Genomic DNA, 17781 nt, shown 5'->3' with positions numbered 1-17781 from the left:
TCTCCTGCATTGCGGGCAGATTCTTTACCAACCGAGCTATGAGGGAAGCACTTTAAGCACTGAGCCCTATAGTAATAACCAGCTTAGCACCTAACACATAGGAAGCATTCAATATACATTTGATGAAAGAATGAATGAGTAAGTAGTATGTGCATGGGCAAAAGTTCCAAGGTATTAAGTATCCTCCACGCATCCCTGCCTAATAAGATACCGTATTTTTTTTAAATAGTGGTAAGATACACATAACATAAAATCGATCATCTTAACCATTTTTAAATGTGCCATTCAGTGATAAGTATATTCACATTGGTGTACAACCAATCTCCAGAAATTTTCCATCTGACAAAACTGAAACTCTTTACCCATTAAACAACAACTCCTCATTTCTTCTTCTCCAGCCCCTGGCAAACACCATTCTACTTTCTGTCTCTACGCATTGGATACTCTACATATTTCACATAAGAAGAATCACACAGTATTTGTCTTTTTGTGACTGGCTTATTTCACTTAACATCATCTATCCATGAATTCCTCTCTTATCAGCTACCCCTAATGCCCACACACTGGAGGTAACATATCCTTGTTTTGAATTCAATAGCCGGCCTTTATTTCTCTTCTGCTACTTACAACATTATCACTCCTTCAATTGTTCATTCTCATCTTCATTGCTGTCCACTAAGTTCCCTGTGTCTTATTCATCATTGGAACTCTGAGTGTTCAGAGCACAAAGCCTCTTCCAGAATAGGAACTCAATAAATATTGATATCAAATGAATTAATCAATGGCTGAGTCGATAATGTGACAATTCTCAAAATAATACAATAGGCTATGCATATACTGTTTTTAAGAATACTGGTAAAAGGTGTAAGAGCAAAAGCCCATTCTTCCCAGACCCAGCACAGTGGTGTGCTGTCAGCAAAATGTCTTTTGTCTACACTTTATCTTTGAGATAGCCCTGGAGTACTGAAAATTCACTGTAGACATAGGGCGTAAGACCAGAAGGCTTCGGAGAAGATGAGGGGGAAATTACACAGGCCACATCTCTTCTCTATTAGGCAACATTTTTATCCAACTGGGAAATTCACGAGTATAACACTATCGGTCATCATTTGAGCTCAGCCCTGCTCTACAGAGACTCTCAAGCCAGGGTTTCATGAAAAAATAATAATAATATAGTCCGGATCAAGTAAAAAGGTAAATGAGATCCCCTCACAGGCCATGAAGTCCTGTCGCACCTTAAAATGCAACAGTCAAAGCTGCTGAGTTAAGCCAAGCTCATCTGGCCCAACTGCATCCAGATAGAGATCTGTGTCCTCAGAATGCAGACGAACTTGGCCGGGTAAACTGCAGTGGAAAGGCCCAGAGTGGGAGGTGCCCGTGTCTGGACTCAGACCAAGAGTCACAAGAGTGGACTCACAAGAGTGGGCCAGGCACCAACCCGAGGTGAGACCAGTCCCCAGGGATGAGCTTACTCCCGGATCCCGGACTCATCTCTCCCGGCTGTCCTCTGCCTGGTCTTGCCTGACTGCAACTGTCACAGACCCGGAACTCTTAACCTCACGCCTCGCCAGTAGCAAGTGCTTCTATTACACTTAGGGCAATCTTTCTTCCTCTTCCTCTATCTGCCTTGGGCTTTTTTATTTCCATAGGACCAACGTCACCTACTCTCTTTAACTTGTTCTAAGTGTCTTCAGCTTCTGCCTTCCTAAAAAGAGACTTCAGAAGCCTTAACCACGCTCTTTCCCTTTATCTTAAGTGACGATTTAATTTACTTTTGCTGAATTGCCAAAGCATCTCCTTTTTTGTAAAACTCATATTTCTCCCGCAGTTGTCACCAAACCTTATCATTTCTTATCCTGGACACTTCCTCATAAGACTTAGATGAGAAGTTGATGAGTTTATCAAGCTAAGTATTAAGAGATCAGCTGTGCTTTCAGTTCAGTTCAGTTCAGTTGCTCAGTCATGTCCGACTCTGCCACCCCATGGACCGCAGCATGCCAGGCTTCCCTGTCCATCGCCAACTCCTGGAGCTTACTCAAACTCATGTCCATTGAGTCGGTGGTGCCATCCAACCATCTCATCTTCTGTTGTCCCCTTCTCCTCCCACCTTCAATCTTTCCCAGCATCAGGATCTTTTCAAATGAGTCAATTCTTCACGTCAGGTGGCCAAAGTATTGGAGTTTCAGCTTCAACACCAGTCCTTCCAACGAACATTCAGGACTGATCTCCTTTAGAATGGACTAGTTTGACCTCCTTGCAGTCCAAGGCACTCTCAAGAGTCTTCTCCAACACCACAGTTCAAAAATATCAATTCTTCGGTGCTCAGCTTTCTTTATAGTGCAGCTCTCACATCCATACATGACTACTGGAAAAAAAAACAGCTTTGACTAGACGGACCTTTGTTGGCAAAGTAATGTCTCTGCTTTTTAATATGCTGTCTACATTTGTCATAGTTTTTCTCCCAAGGAGTAAGCATCTTTTAATTTCATGGCTGCAGTCACCATCTGCAGTGATTTTGGAGCCCAAAAAAATAAAGTCTCTCACTGTTTCCATGGTTTCCCCATCTATTTGCCATGAAGTAATGGGACCGGATGCCATGATCTTAGTTTTCTGAATGTTAAACTTTAAGCCAACTTTTTCACTCTCCTCTTTCACTTTCATCAAGAGGCTCTTTAGTTCTTCTTCATTTTCTGCCATAAGTGTGATGTCATCTGCATACCTGAGGTTATTGATATTTCTCCCAGAAATCTTGATCCCAGCTTGTGCTTCATCCAGTCCAGCATTTCTCATGATGTACCCTGCATATAAGTTAAATAAGGAGGATGACAATATACAGCCTTGGCGTACTCCTTTTCCTATTTGGAACCAGTCTGTTGTTCCATGTCCAGTTCTAACTATTGCTTCCTGACCTACATACAGATTTCTCAAGAGGCAGGTCAGGTGGTCTGGTATTCCCATCTCTTTCAGAATTTTCCACAGTTTGTGGTGATCCACACAGTCAAATGCTTTGGCATAGTCAATAAAGCAGAAGTAGATATTTTTCTGGAACTCTCTTGCTTTTTCGATGATCCAGTAGATGTAGTCAATTTGATCTCTGGTTCCTCTGCCTTGTCTAAATCCAGCTTAAACATCTGGAAGTTCACAGTTCACATACTGTTGAAGCCTGGCTTGGAGAATTTTGAGCATTACTTTGCTAGGGTGTGAGATGAGTGCAATTGTACAGTAGTCTGAGCATTCTTTGGCATTGCCTTTCTTTGGGATTGAAAAGAAAACTGACCTTTTCCAGTCTTGTGGCTGTTCTTTAGCCCTACAGAATACCTATAAGAATTCTCTGAAAAGAAATAGGGTAGACGCTGCAGTGAGACATGGAGGAATGTTTCGCATCAGTGACTTAACATAAAGTTGCAACTCTGATGCACATAAATGACTAAAGAGTGGAATAAAGCAAAGGCAGGGGAAAGCAGAAGCTGGAGAGCATCAGATAACAAAAGACACCACCACTGTGCCTATGGAAACTGAAAACCCAACTGATTTAGATTTAGTTTCGTTTTCATTACATCAGTTTGACAACTAAATATCTGGTTGGCTAAAAAGTTCCATTTTTTTTTCCTTTAACCAGCTCTAGCTGTTTTCTTTAATATCATTTGAAACAATTTTGTTAGACAGTAATGCAACAGCTGTCATATCAGTGAGCATTTTTAAAAAATTTTATTAGAACTGGTGAATTTGGGGTCAGCCATTTTAGACGAAAGAAAAAAAGCAACATTTTCGGCATGTGTGTCTTTTGTTTTTACTTAAAAAAACCAAAGGAACGTTTTGGCCAACCTGATATTTCCAAATGGATGCCCCACTGATATTACATATTTGATATGATTTAAGAGAGATGTTGGAAGGCATTCATATTGGGGTCAGAGAGTGGACTTTCCTGGACCAAGTGAAAAACAGAGCCTAATAAAAAGAATTTGCCGGGAAGATTTTCATTAATCAAAGAAGAAGTTTGAAGCTCAGTGTAATCAAATACTGTTGTTTTTCCAACCATAAATCGTGGTACCAGCCATCCAAAAGTTCTATTCCCCTGATTAGCCAAGCACTGAAAGAAAAAAAAAATTTAAAGACTTGGTTTCTAAAGGAAATATTTTTGCAAAGTTAAACTAAAGGAACCAACAAATACCCACTCTCTAGAAATGTGGGAGTAATTGAGTGCTAGTGGAATAATTTCATGAGCTTCCCTCACCAAGTTCCCAACATTGTGAGCCAAGTTCCCTGAACTTTCTTTTCATGGCATTTACCACAATTTCCAGCCCTATGTTTGAGTGATTATTGACAAATATATGCTCCCTGTGAAGGCCATGAAGGTCCATGAAGGTGGGGACCATGTCTCACTTGCAATTAAAAACTCCCAATTTTAACTGACACACAGTAGGTCCTTAATAAACATTTGCTAAATGTACCTCCTGCATCTAATCCATAATCAAATTTAGTCCATCGTTTCTGCAAAACACAAGGCCTATCCTTCTTTACATTCCTGGTTTTTATCATTCTTGCCTGAGAAACAATACTCCTTGTCTCAATTACTAGCATTTATGTCTGTCTCCTGTCAGTGGCTCAGAAGATAAAAAATTTGCCTGCAATGAAAGAGACTGGAGCTCGATCCCTGGGTCGGGAAGATACCCTGGAGAGGGAAATGGCAACTCACTCCAATATTCTTGCCTGGGAAATTCCATGGATAGAGGAGCCTGGCAGGCTACAGTTCATGGGGTCACAAAGAGTCAGACATGCCTGGGCAACTAATAGTCTCAGTTTCAATTTCCCATCATTCCTCAAACTCACCCTGCCAACCAACGCCCAAAGAACTGTCATAAAAGACAACATTCATCTCTCAATGACTTCTCATTGCCTATACCCAGAGATGATTTACCTTCTGGGGGTTCGTGGACCTGTTTGATGATCTAATGAAAATTTTGAAACTATCTAGAAAACACGCATAAACAAATTCTCAAACTTCTACATATAATTTTAGGGGAGTCATAAACCAGCGAAATTCTAGTTAAAAAATCATCAGCAAATAAAATTAAGCCCAAGTGCCTGAATTACCTGCTCCAATCAGTACCGATCTCTTTGTAGCTTCCTGAGCAAAATTATATCAAATCCACCTCTGAGAGACTGCTCACACTATGCTCCCCACATAATCACTGCCTATCATCTAGACATCTCAGCTATCAGATAAAACCAAGCTTCCTTCCCACATTCCATAAGGCTTATTTTATGTATCCTAGCTCATATTGGCTTAGCTTTAAATTCTTACAGCAGGTAAAGTCTTCACCACTTATCTGGACGCCAACTTAGATCTTGCTGGCGACTACTCCACCACTATTAATACTTCCTATGCATTTCCTTCCCTCACCAGGCTCCTAAATGTCAATATTCCTTGAATCTCTGCCTCCAGCCCTCACCTTCTCAGCTGACAGCTCTTTGTGGGTATCTCAGCCCTGTGTGTGGCCACACAAAACTGCCATCTCGTACTCTTCTCCTGGATAGCAGACCTAGATGCTAATGACCACTGCAGCTCCTATTGATCTACCCAAAGAAACCTCAACCTTAATGTATACAAAACTGAAGTCAGGATCTTTCCTCCAAAGGTTGCTCTTACCCTTGCATTCCCAGTCTTGGCCCCTGGCCTAGTGATCCACCTGAGGCATTCAAGCACACTGTTCCCTCTGCCTAGAACAGTCTCTTCCTCACCCGCTGAAGAACTCATATTCATCCCCCAGTTAAAAGTTTAAACTTAACTTCCTCCAGGGGGCTTTGCTGACCCTCATGAGCTAGGTTAGATGGACCCCAAACTCCCTCGATTGTAGTAGAGGTCTTCACTCCCTATGATATTGTGATTTTTTAATAAGAAATATATAGTTAGTCTGTGCAAGGCCACAGGGCTCCTAAAACCCCAAGTGATGAAATCAAAAAAGGTGTCTCTTGCTATGTTAGTGAAGTGACTTTTGGACCCCACCTAAGGAGGGGAGTTGTTTGCCAGGGGAACCAGCCAAACCTAGCGGGTTGGAACTTTCAGTTCTACCCACCTGATTCAGGAGGAAAGGGAGGGTCTGGAGGTTGTATATATCACCAATGGCCAATGATTTAATCAGTTGTGTCTATGTAATGGAGCCTCCATAAAAACCCAAAAGAATGGGGTTCAGAGCTTCTGGGTAGGCGAACACATGGAGATTTGGGGAGAGTGGGGTGACTGGAGAGGCATGGGAGTTCTGTGCCCCTCCCCCATGTCTGGCCCTATGCATCTCTTCCTTCTGGCTATTGAGCTAGTGAGTCAAATGTTTATAATAAACCAGTAATTCAGCAAGCAAGAGGTTTCTCTCACTTCTTGAACCTTTCTAGCAAATTAATCAAACCCAAGCAGAACCCTGGATTTAAAGCCAGTTGGTCAGGAACACAGGTGATGACCGGTGCTTGCCTGTGACCGGCATTTAAAGTGAGGGGGTCTCATGAGACGGAACCCTTAACCTATGGGATCTGATGTCACCTCCAGGGAGCGAGTGTCAAAACTGAGTTCGTGGCACTGGTGGTGTGCTAAAACACGCATACATCCAGAGTGGAGTCAGAATCACACTTTTGAACTGTGGTGTTGGAGAAGACTCTTGAGAGTCCCTTGGACTGCAAGGAGATCCAACCAGTCCATCCTGAAGGCAATCAGTCCTGAATATTCATTGGAAGGACTGATGCTGAAGCTGAAGCCCCAATACTTTGGCCACCTGCTGTGAAGAACTGACTCATTTGAAAACACCCTGATGCTGGGAAAGATTGAAGGTGGGAGGAGAAGGGGACGACAGAGGATGAGATGGTTGGATGGCATCACCGACTCAACGGACATGAGTTTGAGTAAGCTCCGGGAGTTGGTGATGGACAGGGAGGCCTTGCGTGCTGCAGTCCACGGGGTCGCAGAGTCAGACAAGACTGAGCAACTGAACTGAACTGATTCAAAACCCTCATGGCTTCCCACCACACCAAGAATAAAATTCAAAGGCCCAGCACTGTCTGTCCCCCGGCTGCACTCTTACCTGACTCCTCACGCTCCTTTTCTCACTCACCAAGTTCCAGGTCCTGAAATCACTGCTGCTCCACAAAGACCAAGTAGACACACGTCTCAGCACTCTTTTCCTGACATGCTTCCTCCCTCCAGCAGGGTTTCTCACCTCAGAAAGCCTCTCCTGGCCTAACATAAGCCTCCTATTACTGCTCACCCTAATGATGGTTTGGTTTTTCTTTACAGCCACCTGATACCAAACCGAATGCTAACATTAACATAATATGTGTCTTTCCCGAACATGAGCTTCCTTTCCCCAAAGCCTTGAAGACAGCCTGGCAAAGAAAGAATTGCTGAATGAACAAGTACATAAATAAATAATTGAAGCAAAGGACCAACACTTTTGTTGTGCTCTGTTTAATTACCTGTCTTACCCCATACACTGTAAAGTCCCCCTTGGCAGAACTGCAGCGACCTTACTCCATGTGGTTTCTCCCAACTCATGTTTAGCACAGCCTGACACACAGGTAAGTGACTGATAAACATCTGTCATCTGAGTTAAGGTACAGACGCGGTGACTTTTCTGGAAAGTTTTCCCAACTTGCTGCCTGTAACCCCCACAACACAACCCTGTCCTCCATATCACAGCAAGAGCAAAATGGAACTCGATTTGAAATCCATCACATCTCTTCAGCATCTATCATAAGGCTTCTTAACCTTCTTCCTCTGGGTGGACTCTAGGAAAATGCCCTTATTTATAGAAACACAAATTTTGCTTATAATCTTTGGGGTGTTCATGGGCGTGCTGAAGTCCATGAAAAATGAAAGTGTTACCCTTCCAATCTTGTCTTTGCCACCCATGGACTGAAGCCCGCCAGGCTCCTCTGTCCATGGAATTCTCCAGGCAAGAATACTGAAGTGGGTTGCCATTCCCTTCTCCAAGAGAATCTTCCCGACCCAGGGATCAAATCCGGGTCTCCTGCATTGCAAACAGATTCCTTACCATCTGAGCCACCAACAGACTCACCAGTAAGTCCATGATAGGTCTTAAAAGACTTTAAACTAAGAGTGCCCACCCCAGGTCTATGGGAGAAATGCAGGTTCCTTAACATCAGACATTCTGACTTGTCCAGTCTCCCTATTCTTCCCTGGGCTAACTTTAAGTGTCTGACTTCCCCAAACAGACTAGCACATGTCTGAGTTTTTGTCCACACTGCTTCCTATTTTGGCCAAATAGCAAAAATCTTATTAGTGAAAATGGCCCCTTTTCAGGTAGCAACCACTGAATTTCTCAATAGAGTCAACATACACTCCTAGAGTATCACATCCATAACTATTCTGAAATCCTCCTCCTCATTATATGTATTCACTGTGAGTCTCCAGGAAAGAGATCCTAATTGTATCATCTTTGCTTCCGAGTTTCCAGGACAGTAATGACAACTAGTAGTAAGCATTTGATAGCTGACTGTGAATGAGTAGGATTACATGATCCATACTGTATGTCTTGCCTTCTCAACTAGGCTGTAAGCTTTTCAACAATATGGAAACTATCCTCTATTTTCTGTGCTGTGCTTTGCTTAGTCACTCAGTCGTGTCCAACTCTTTGCAACCCCATGGACTGTAGACCGCCAGGCTCTTTCTGTCCACTGCGGATTCTCCAGGCAAGAATACTGGAGTGGGTTGCCATGCCCTCCTCCAGGGCATCTTCCCAATCCAGGGATTGAACCCAGGTCTCCCACACTGCAGGTGGATTCTTTACCATCCGAGACACCAGGGAAGCCCAAGAATACTGGAGTGGGTAGCCTATCCCTTCTCCAGGGGATCTTCCCATCCTAGGAACCATACTGGGGTCTCCTGCATTGCAGGCAGATTCTTTACCAGTGGTAGCTACCAGGGAAGCCCAAGTATTTTCATCTCCACCTCCCAAAGCACTTGGTATGGTACTTTGCAAGAAAGTATCCAACAAAATTTACTGGACAAATTAATCAGTACAGAATTAAGAAAAACTATGCAAGAGACACAGCTACTGCAGTACCAGAATGCTGTATCAAGAGAACAAGAAACCAATGATTGATGCCTGTGTGTGTCCAACATACAAATCAATCAGAACATGGTTCCTGATGTACCTCTCTCTGCTTTAAATATCGGCATAAATGGGTATCAACTAGAGGTGGTTCATGCCTTTGGCCAGAACTTACTTATGGGTATTTTTACTCTCTAGGCAACTTTTTATTTAGATTTTAATATGATTTCCATTTCTTTTCCATGGCAGTACATATATCTTCTTGAAAAGAATAGACAAGTTGATATAAAATCATAGAGTCTAGAGAACAAAAACCCTGAATCCCATCTTTAGAAAAGCTAGAGTTAAATAAGTCCTGGGTCACATCTGGGCAGCCCAGTAAAACAGGGGGTAGTTATGTTCTGATAGACTAGTGAAGGGGCTTCTTCAAGTGGCTCAGTGGTAAAGAACCTGCCTGTCAATCAGGAGCTACAAGAGACGTGGGCTTGATCCCTAGAGAAGGAAAGGGCAGCCCACTCCAGTATTCTTGCCTGGGAACTCCCATGGACAGAGGGGCCTGGTGGGCTACAGTCCATGGGGTTGCAAAGTGTCCACACAACTGAGCAACTGGGCACATACACACACCAGTTAAAAATTATTTTCTGGATGACAAATATAGGTCTTTTCAGCTCTGTCAGAAAGACTCTAGCTCATTTACACTGCTTATCTGAAAAGCTACTCTATCTCTTGCCTCATACTATCCATTTAATGAGTATAATTTTTATTTGTATTTGTTGTATCTTCTGGTTAATAAACAGAGGCAGATAATGTCCTTCCCTAAACAGTACAAAAGAAAACTCCTCCTAAAAAATGACTAGAGATAAATGCAGTTCACTTCAACACTATGAAATTACCCAGGGAGAGAGTTATAGCTGCTATTTCAGCTTCAGCCCAAAGTTCAGACCACACCCTGGACTTCTGGAAAACCCAGCGTGACCCTTGGTCTAGCAAGATAAGAGGAGCTGGAGGAGTAGGCAAGCAAAATTTCACACAAAAATTGATAGCTATGGCAGGCACTATATTAAGTGCTTTTATGGAATTAAATCATTTGGCCCTCAAAATTATCCCAAGCAATGCAATTGTAACTGCAGTTGTTTTTAAAATGAGGTAACCAAGGTACAGAGAGATTAGCTAACTCACCAAGTCATCCAATCAGAAAAGGATGGTGTCAAGGACCCAGGCAGTCTGATCCCAGAGCCCTACTCCCCGAAGAAAAGAGAGAATCCTTGAGAACTCCACCCCAACTCACCCAAGCCAAGTGTCACAACTAGGAACAAAGTCATTACCTCATACCTCATCGCCAAACTCAAAAATAGCAATCCCATTAGAAATTGTCCACAGTTATTTATTACAAGGCCAGTAACACTTTTTTAAGGGAAAATGCTATTTCAATTTGTAGTGCGAAGGTTGAGAACTCTGTTGAGTTCCATGAAAACAGAGCTAATGGAGCTGACAGTCATACAGAAGAACATCTTGACGAAAGTTTTAATATCTCCTAAAAATACGATTTCAGAAAATGCCTGTTTTAACTCACAAACAAAGAAAAAGCGAGGTGTCATTAGTGTTCATATACAAGAGTCCTTAAATTCTTAATGCACAAAGAATATTAGCATTTGCTATTCAAAACTTAAGTCTCTCTGTAAAATGTCAAGAGGTTTTCCCACTCACTTAAAAAAAATCTTCACCCCCACAATACAAGCAAGTGTTGATTTTCCACACTAATGGGAAACAAGAAAAACCTGGCATAAAATTCCCTAAAAAAAAAACCATTTAGCCAATATGTTTTTATCTTTTATCAGTTACTAATGTGCCACCCATAGATGTGATCAGAGTTTCATCACCTCTCCCTTCTCTGCTTGTACTAACCAGTTGCAAGTGCTAATGAACAGTGAGGACGAGGAGTCCAAAGAAGAAGCAAGGAACGAGAAACATGGGTAACACGAGGGAGATAACTAAGGAGAGAGGCTTGACACCACACCTTCTTAAAACAAGGGCTTCCCCTGTAGTTCAGCTGGTAAAGAATCCACCTGCAATGCGGGGGACCTGGTTTCAATTCCTGGGTTGGGAAGATCCCCTGGAGAAGGGAAAGGCTACCCACTCCAGTATACTGGCCTGGAGAATTCCATGGACTGTATTGTCCATGGGATCTGAGCAACTTTCACTCCTTAAAACAAGCTTGACTCCCAGTCTAATTTCCATAGAAGACAGGACACTATGTCAGCAGAGGACTAATCTACTCGCAGGCAGAAACATTAAGAAATCTATTCATTCATTCATTCAATAGCACTGGGAAAGTGTCTACTTATTACCAGCCACAGAGCATCCTAGGACATAGGACAGATTAAAAAGGAGGAGGAGGAACAGGAAGGAGAGAGGGACAGAAGAAGAGAGGAAGGATAGGTTTTTTCCTAGGAAAGCAAACAGCTCAAGCTCAAGGAGGAAGACTTGGGCCTTTGGGAAAAGGCCCTCCAGGCACAAAACACCAAAAACAGTCCTGGAGCTCCACCACTGGCCTCTGGTTTGCTTTTGAATGTGATCCATAAATCATTCCATAAATTGTAAACTGATGAGTCCATCCAAGAGATAGAACGATAATATATCATCACATAAAAAGACCACACAAACACGTCTAGAGTTGCACATGGAAAGTTTTCCTTACAAAAATTATTTGGGAATCTGTATGTCATCTGTATGTCATTAGGGATCACAGAGCTGCAAATGTAATAAACTTCAATTAGGGAGGCAGGGTATTGTGGTGGAAAAATTCTACCCTGAGTCAGAACTCTCGGGTTCTAGATAAAAAGCTGCCAGTAACAGCTGCATGGCTTAAGCAAGTCCCCAACCTCTTTGGGTCTCAGTTGCTTCTCTGTAAAATGAGAAGTCTCAACTATGTTTTCTGAATTGCCTTCCAGCCTCTACTCTGGGTGACCATGTTTCCGACCAACAATAACATCTGTAAGCAGCTAGGGTTTCTTCAGTGGGTCTCACCAGTGCACAGCCCATTTTTCAAAACTCATTCCCAAGAGTAATAAAATGTGTAAAAGATAAGTTGGTAAGAGGCCCTAGCACTGTATTTAAGCCTGCTCAGTGTTCAGTCCCATGACCGATCAAAGATGACAAACACCCATTTCATCAGAGAGCTGACAGTGATGGCCATTGTGTTCCTAACTGTAAAAGTGGCTAGCCCACAGAAATGTCACTTCTCACTAATATGAGGCATGAAAAAACAGGAAGAAAAAAACTAGAGGGAAAAAAAGACAAGAAATAGAGAAACAAAGAAACGGAGGGACATATTCAATACATCTGTGTATCTGACATATTCTTAGTTCACTGAGCTCTATCAGTGATTGAGGTGGGAACCTGGGTAGAAGAAAATATAGCTGAGCTATCAATGACAAAGGAGACATAATTCATCTCCTGGGGCTCTGTTTAGATTAGCATGCATGGCTGGAGAGAGAGTTGCCAAGCAAATGAACTATCCTGGAACAGAAGACAATTTGGATATGGTTTAAAAAGAACAGAGGTTCTTTAGCACAGAAACTTCCTCAATGGCCAAATTCTCCAACATAATCAGTGACCAGAAATGTTGACATCTCTGGGTAGGGACTAAGAGCTCTCTTAGAAAGGGAAGCTAGAAACAAATCTGCAGGGTTACTTTGATTTTTTCCAATCCACTCTACAGGAAGTTTCCCAGGTGGCATTAGTGGTAACGAACCCACTGCCAACTCAGGTGAGAAACCCAGGTTCGATCCCTGAATTGGGAAGATTCCCTGGAGGAGGGCATGGCAACCCACTCCAGTCTTCTTGCCTGGAGAATCCCATGGACAGAAGAACCTAGTGGGCTATGGTCCATAGGGTCAGAAAGAGTGGGACACAACGGAATCAACTTAGCATGCCCACACTACTGGATGCAAGCTCAACGAGCAATCTATTCTTTTGCTGTTGATATTTTGCTTACTTCTGAGAAGACACAGATCACTCTGAGTTGTAGCAGAAACAACATTTGAAGACAGTGTCATCCAGAGACACCAGGAACGCATGGGACGTTGACAGAGCCGCAGATGACGTAGGGCTCATGGACAAACATCGGACAAGATTGGGTAGGTGTGTGTGAAACACCCTACTGGGGGCAGTGATTCTGCAACTGGCAGAGAGTTTGGGAGTTTTCAGATGCTGTTATTACCTCTTTGACTGAGGGAAAGATGCAAAGTGCTCTCTGCAAAAGCTTGACCTCTGTCTCCAGACTCATCTCCTGCTGCTCCTTTATCTACAAGCCAGGTACCACATACTTCAGCAGCCAACTGCATGCTCTTCCCAACTTGCCATGCCTTCACTCTTCTCATGCCTTTGCTCATGTTGGTTTCTGCCAAGAATATCCTTGCCCAGCCCCTGCAAGCCAGAAGAACTCCTGATCACATCCAGACTCAATTCTTCCCTCTACTACCTTTATACCTGGTATTCTCTCTGCCTCCATTTACACTGATCGCAATTACAGTTCAAGGTTTCATGCCTGTTAGACCTTGAAATCATTGTAAATGACATCCAATATATAGGAGGCAGCCAATTAACCTCTTGATTTTCTTTAAATTCAATTTAATAATTCAGCTGAGTTATAATACACGCAACTATTTCCATGACAGCTCTTTAATTAATTTAAAATACCTTGAGAGATTAGGAAATCTGTCCAAATATATGTCTGATTGTCTGCCCAAATTTCTTCTAGAGAGGAAGAGATAATAGAGAAAAGAAACTTCAAGTTTGGGTAAGTCATTCCCAGTTTACCAGGATTTTCTAAACCAACCATTTAAGGGACTTTAGAGTAAGTCACTTAACAAGTGAGCAATTCTGTGCTACTTTTCCACATTTGAAAATAGCAATACCAATATTTTCTCTAGCTGAAGAATTTATGGTATTGGTAATATTTACAAAAAGAAACTAAAAATCCCAAAGCCAGATGCTGATGTTAATCTTTAAAGGAAACCAGAATGGAAAGATACACGTACCCCAGTGTTCATCGCAGCACTGTTTACAATAACTAGGACATGGAAGCAACCTAGATGTCCATTGGCAGATGAATGGATAAGAAAATTGTGGTACACAGGCACAGTGGAATATTACTCAGCTATTAAAAAGAACACATTTGAGTCAGTTCTAATAACGTGGATAAAACTGGAGCCTATTATACAGAGTGAAGTCAGAAAGAAAAACACCAATACAGTATATTAAAGCATATATATGGAATTTAGAAAGATGGTAACGATGACCCTAAATGAGAGACAGCAAAAGAGACACAGATATAAAGAACAGACTTTTGAACTCTGTGGGTGAAGGCGAGGGTGGGATGATTTGAGAAAATAGCATTGAAACATGTATATTACCATTGTGAAATAGATGACCAGTCCAAGTTCGATGCATGAAATAGGACATTCAAAGCTGGTGCACTGGGACAACCCAGAAGGATGGGATGGGGAGGGAGGTGGGGGGGGTTCGGGATGGGGGACACATGTACACCCATGACTGATTTGTGTCGATGTATGGCAAAAATCACCACAATATTATAAAGTAATTAGCCTCTAATTAAAATAAATTAATTTTTAAAAGACCTAGTTTGAAGTATATATATATAGTAGCATTCCGATAAATGTATGACACCAAAAAGGATTTTAATTACTATCTAATTCTTGACTCCTCTCTCACAAGCTGCATCAAAGCTGTCAGGAAATCCTATCAGTTTGACCTTCAAAGTATAAATCAATTCAAATTCTCGATATTTAAAGAAATATTGTTAACTTTTAAATATGGTAATCATAGTATAGTTGTATTTTTACAAAATAGTCCCCATCCTTTAGAAATGCATACAGAAATATTGACAAGCTATATTATAATGGTCAAAGCTGGGTGATGGGAACATGAAGGGTCACTGTGCTTTTCCATTTTTGTAAAGGTTTTAAACCAGTCACAATAAAAGCTCAGAGCAGGTCATTCCACTCTTTGAAATCCTCTGATGAATCTCCCACTCATTTGGAGGAAAAGCCAGCATCCCATCAATGGTCCACAAAGGCCCTATTCACTCTGAGGCCTACATTCCTCTCCATCCTCACCTCTGACTTGGTACTCCACCCCGTCATCCCAGCCTCCCTGTCCCATACACAGCAGGCACACGCCTGCCTCGGGATCCTCTCAGCCTGAGATACTCTTCCCTGAGAGATTCTCCTGCTACCATTCCCTCCCCTATTTCAAATCTTTGCTTATGTGTTGTCTTCATATTGGACCCTTTCCTGATCGGTCTGATTTGTTCACTGGTCTATTCCCGGTGCCTAGAATAGTGCCTGGCATAGGGCAGACGGCCAATAAATACTGACTGAATGAATGAATGGGCAAACTGAGTCAGCCGTCCAGTGCACCTAGGTGGAGGTGCTACAACATCACCAGGGTGAAGTAGGAGTATGTCAGACAGGCGACACTGGTGACTCTCGATCAGAATGGCAAACCGTGACTTCAAATGCTCCTTGGACCAGTGGTCCAGTGTGGTGCTCAGGAAGTCATCAAAGTTAATAGAGCACAGTTGTCTACAGCCTGGGTCTCAAGTAGCCAGGAGATGGAGCTGGGCTTTGCAACTCCACCAAGCAGCTGGCCACTGACATCGACTACCTGATCACGTGATGGACACCCTGGGCCTGCAACCACCCCACACCTTCCAGAACATCCCGACACTCCTGAAGGCCAAACCTGAGGATCACAGACTGGTCACAAAGGGCCTGTCCTGTATCCTCACCACCACAGTGGTTTCCGTGCAGAGTTCAGACTACAGATCCCCAACACCTCCGGCTGAGAAGAAGGTCAGGGCTGGGGTTCTGAGGTGACAATGACTCTCCAGAAGGGATCTGCTCTACACATCTGCTCAGGATTAGGCAGAATTTGTTTTTTAAAGACTTGGTTCATTTGTATAATCAAATAATAGTCATAAATTAGAGGAATATTGTTTATCAGAGAAGAATTTTTGGATGATTTTTAGATGACCTGATCCTGAAAATTGAATTAAGAAATACGATGAGATGAAGAAAAAAGAAAACAGCTGCTCTGAAACTCCTTGGAAACATCAGTGTCTCAGGCCTCCCGGCACAGGCTGGTGTATTCTAGCCTTTGCATTCGCAGTTTCCTCTCGTTTCTAGAGAGCAGCCTCTTGAGCTTCCTCCAGTTTCTAGACAGTACCCTCTCATGGGTTTTTCTAGAAGATGCAGTCAGAAGCAATATGACATCTCTGGTGGAAGGGCTCAAATTCCCAGTCTCTACTCCACTTGCTCAATCTTCCTGCAGGACTTGGCACTGGACAGAGGGAAGTCAATATTACACATCTTTACTACCCTTGTAAGTGGTATTTATGACTCGTTCTATTTAGCTCTGAAATACTCTTGACTCTTCTGCCATAGTTCTGCAAGGTAGAAGCATGTTATGAAGCAGGAAACAATCAAGCCAACCTTCCATTTATTCCCCTCCCATCCCCAGTGCTCTGCTCAAATCTGGCTCACATCCAGTTGGGGCAAAATCCCTCAGCTCTTAGCCAGTGGCCTCAGCTGCCACCAGCTCAAGCAACAAGTTTCCCAAGCGGCTGAGAACCTTGCTCCAACTCTCCCCGCTCCACCCCACCAACCCCAGCTATGCCTTGGCGTGTGCCTCTGGGAGCTGTTCAATGTCCTTGAGTTAGGGCGGAGTAAAAGGAAATGTTTCCAAAGACTCATGGCTTCTCACTCACACTCTTTCCCCATGGTCTCACCCAAAAGACTTCTGAGGACTCCCCCCTTCCAGAAAATTACCCATGTACAATTATCCACCCATACACAGAAGATGGCTAGATCACTTCCTCAATTCACTGCCTCCCAAGCATCTCTTCCCCCACCCCCCGCCGCCCCTTAGCCTTGATTTCTTTACAAGCCCCCTAGTATCCACGCATTTGGAGGTCCTCAAGCCACATGCCATCCCGACAAGCTGGTTTGCAGCCATGCATCAAGGTACCTCATGCAGCAAGCCACCACCACCAAGCTCAAGTCCCCCTGCTAGGGAGTCAGCCACCTCAATGTGCTAAAAAATGAAGAAATGGAGAAGAAAGGAGTGCAGATCTGTTTAATGTTCTATCTAGATAGAAGCCGTATTTTTTTCTTCTAAATCTTTCACACTCTGGAAAGCATTTCCAAGAATAATTTTTCTAACCTACTATTTTCTGAAATCAATCACAATGCTGCAAAAATAAGAGAATTCTCTCCAAACAACCAAGAAAAGTTCACTCACTATATTACTTACTCACAAAAACTATCTAATTAATAATTCTGATGACAGATCTCTTTTTTTAAACTAGCTCCTTACTCCTTGGTTTTCTCCTCATGCAGAATTATAATACTGTAATATTGTATTGTAATATTTTCCCTTGTACTCTATCATTCTGAGTAACAGAATTATCAGCTATGTCATTCTGGGTTTACTCTAAACCTATGTCTTTAATTATAATCAAGAATGATGACAACTATTTAAATGTGCAGATTCCTCATCAGTGTGCTTCCTTTCCTGGTAGGAAAAGACAGGCAGACATCTGTGTACTAGTTGGAAGAGAGAGCCATAAAACATAACCTTCAGGCTTCAAAAATGAAACTCAGTAAACAGTGAGGCAACATGGCCAGGGCTGCCAGAT

The 17781-nt window shown here is 42.7% G+C and overlaps 1 protein-coding gene across 4 annotated transcripts in view; it reads right to left on the bottom strand.

Moving 5' to 3' along the window:
• The window catches only part of ESR1 (estrogen receptor 1), a 272302-nt gene that overhangs the window by 234327 nt on the left and 20194 nt on the right, over positions 1 to 17781 (bottom strand). Inside the window, exon 1 of one of the 4 annotated variants that reach the window (XM_043457169.1) lies at positions 13282 to 14147. The exons of the other annotated variants lie outside the window; for them this stretch is intronic. The gene's annotated coding sequence lies outside the window, so the exon portion shown is untranslated. Of the gene's footprint in view, positions 1 to 13281; positions 14148 to 17781 lie in introns of those variants that run through there. 4 annotated transcript variants of the gene reach the window in all.

This window comes from Cervus canadensis, chromosome 33, assembly GCF_019320065.1.
Source record: "Cervus canadensis isolate Bull #8, Minnesota chromosome 33, ASM1932006v1, whole genome shotgun sequence".
Lineage (NCBI taxonomy): Eukaryota > Metazoa > Chordata > Mammalia > Artiodactyla > Cervidae > Cervus > Cervus canadensis.
This window is presented reverse-complemented; position numbering and strand designations above follow the sequence as displayed.